Genomic DNA, 3,671 nt, shown 5'->3' with positions numbered 1-3,671 from the left:
TTTATAGAGCAAAAATTAAATAACAGCGTCAACCACTGCCTAAGAAACTTTAGCTAGATCAGTTTTGAAGCTAGCACATTTGTCAAATACTCCAAGGCTTGGCTCGTCATGGTTTCGATCACGTTTTGTTTTGTTTTTTAACTGATTTCTAAAATCACTCTAAACTACATCGAGACGACAACATGATTTTAGGATTTTGACTTGAAATTTGTGCAAAGAACTTTAAGTAACTTATGAAACCGACAGAAGTGTACAATTGTGACATGCTGATATGAAATAGCTGTCATGCAAGTGTAGATTAACATGCGTTATCATATTGTCGTCAGATGATTCACAAACCTTTTTCTTTGTGTTTATGAATATGTTATCCTATCGCTTTGTTCCAAAATATTTGCATTTTTCCTCACGCCAAATAATATGCGCATTTCACCGTGCGATTATTCAGAATATGGCTCGGTTGAACTGAGCGTGCATCTACTTGGTCTGCTGGCCAAAAAGGCAACGGATTGAAATTTATAACCTAAAAAGCCTCTTCTAAATCTTGATCCAACGCACGCAAAAAAGTTACCGAGGGGATGAATCTGTGGTTGACGCTGCTAGCTCTGACAAATGGTGAGTGGGAATATTCACATTAAAGATTTAAACGGCAATTAAGATCGTTTGGATGTTTCATAAGGTGTACTTAGAACGAGCTTGGTCTGACTTTTTTAAATGTACATTATTTGAAAAATTAAAACCATTCTTTTCATGCACCATATGCTACAGATTACCCCTGAGCTGTATCATTAGCGAGATTAAAATGTCGCGTGATAGAAGGTGAAGCAGAACAAGCTTATAGCTAACCGTCGAAGTGCATGGCTCGTGATAATAGAAACTCACAAGAAATGTAGAGCTTCTTTCGGTACCTGATTAGAGGCATGTATTCTGTTACACTCTTTTAGGCAATACCTATGCCAAATTCATATACTCATTTACCACTGCAGCATTTTGCCTCGCACAGAGGCGCCTGATTCGCCACAGATTATATGACGCATAGTTTTCCGAATCGAATAAATCTTTACTTGGCTATTTTGTTTTGTTCATATGTTTGCGTCTTTAACGGAGCAGGTTAAGAAGTGTATGGTGGTAACTATATCAGCCACATAAATTTTATTTATTCTGAATATTTCGAATACGCTTGGAATTAATCATCGACAAAGGCATTGGGAAGGATGGAACTCGCTTGCCTCTTTTGTCTCGCCGAATTTTTCTCGCTAGTTTTGTCTAAAGATCTTTTACCGACTCATTACAACCAATAGTAGTAAACCATTGCTATCCGTTTCTAACATGCAGTAATATTTGTACCCCTGAGACGGTCGGATTTGGTTGCGCGACTCGATGAGCGAGCCCATCCTTTGTTCACATTGTAGAAAGCTGTTTCGCGATTATGCATATCTGGTTTCGAAAGTCATTAGTATTAAAGCTACAGGAAGTTGGCGACCAGAGCTTTCCCACGCACATACGTTAGCTGCTTCGGGCTACGCTCGTTTGATCCTTTCGTTTCACCGTATTTTTCTTGAAAATTTGTCTAAAGTTTTTTTTACACTGATTCTAACCTGTAGTAGTAAGCGATTCCTACCGATTTCTAACGCGCAGTAAGAAAACAAACTCTAAGCTATCTGAGATCCATACGAGTTTTCGAACCTTGACTTTCCTCATGCTCCATCCTTCCAGGATTTGTTGGAGTGACCATATTTCGGCTAGGTTCATATGTGAGTGCGATCGGATTTGGATGCACGATTCGGTGAGCAAGGATATTAACTAGGTTATGTTCACAAATGCGGTTTCGCGATTTTGCATTTTAGCTATCTTCTTTGCTGGTTTCGAAAGTCCTAATTATGAAAGCTGCAGAGCTTTCCTCCTATACAAATATATCAGTGGCTACTGGGCTATCGAGTTTCTTTCCAGTCAGCTTCTATGACGAAGTAGAAAGACTTATTCCATTGTCGCACTATTGAGCAGAGCTCGTTTCGTATCCGCCGGCAAAGTCGGCCAACCTGTCCTGTGATCTGTGACATTACATCCCTGTTTGGTTAAATAAATGTCTTCGCCGGTTGTTTGGTCGAAAATTGAAATCCAGACTGATGTACTATGCAGTTTATTCTTTTTCAACAGATATGCACAACAACTGTTAGTTCAAATGTAAACTTTAGAGCAAGTTGGTTTTCATGTTTTGTGAAGTCCTCCTGAGAGGAACAATTTTGACAAACTACACTGTTTCTTTGGGTGCCTTTTTTTGTAGGAATACACGACAAAATGCTTAGTTAAAAGAGGTTAATTAATCCATATGTTGAGGAATTTTCCAGCTGGATTGCCAGCATATTTATACCTTTCCTAGTATACTACTACATTCGAGGAGGAAACAATTAATCTGTATCCCGAGCCAAATTTTTTCAATAGAAACACACAACAGGTTTATTAGTCAACAGAGGTTTATTATTTTAATCCAAACGTTGAGGACTGTACCAGATGTTAAGACCATTGCACATTTACTTGCGCTGTAGTCCTTTCGAAATTCAAGGTCAGTTTAATAGGTTGCCATGGCTGTCTTTTTTCTTAAATTTATTGTCACTGGCCCGAATTTTCCTCGCTCTGCCACTTGCTCTGACGTGAAAACCATATTTGTTATGAAAAAGTTTCCTCAATAAAGATGATTATTATTAATGAATGAATTTGTTTGATTGCAATGCTGTATAGGAGCCCTTGTTTAAAACTACTGTGAAGGCGCACTTGTTTGGAGTCAAGAGAGTACATTTAATATTCCCTTGCTTGGAGTTAAATGACGTGTCCATTAAATGGCCTTTTCCTTATTCACGCCTCTGCTTTAAGTTTAAAGTCTATAGATGACGGGCACAGCCTTTATAGCCGGCTCTTTCCCATGCCGCAGACATTGCGCACATATATTGTAAACAGCAGCGTTGATCTCGTGCACCGAAAATAATTTATAACCGCTAAACCATTAGATTACCATTTGTCATGCAAGCTCTAAAGTTTGAACATTTACCTTACCAACTTATTGCAGATCGCGATACCTCATATCCATGTATAATGCAAACAAATTTTATTACGGAGATTTCTAAAACTCTTTCCTTACTTTTACCCTTGTGATATTGTGTAACATCGCCTGTTACAGATAACGTGATTTTCATTTGAACGGTCTTAGCCCGGTTGGGGTGTAGACAAGGTGGCATACTGAGGATCACAAGAAAAGTAATTAACACAGATGCTACTCATTGGAATTAAAAAGGAATCAAGGTTACCGTGTTTACCATTCCATATGTTAGAGAATTTTTCCGATTGGTTTGACATCCTACATGCATGCAACCACCTGCTTAGAAGAAAATGACAAATCACAAATCCTTTAGCTGCTATCCATAATCTCGCGCCAAAACGATCTTTAAATGCCGCGAGCTGAGATCGAAACATAAAGTGCTGACTTGCCTAGAAAGTAACAAATCACTATAACAGATAGTGACTTTGCCAATCAAGTGGTCAAAAGCACTTTGCAGGGCATTGGACTGCATGAGGTGATTTCGTACATGTTCTTTTTAGTAAAAAAAGCAGCTTCATGGCCACATCTGCGACTCATTGACATAACTGATCGATTATTTGCCTGTCTGGTCGCTTGATTT

The sequence above is a fragment of the Stylophora pistillata genome, chromosome 6 (genome assembly GCF_964205215.1).
Source record: "Stylophora pistillata chromosome 6, jaStyPist1.2, whole genome shotgun sequence".
NCBI classification, from domain to species: Eukaryota; Metazoa; Cnidaria; class Anthozoa; order Scleractinia; family Pocilloporidae; genus Stylophora; species Stylophora pistillata.
Note: the sequence above shows the minus strand (reverse complement) of the source record.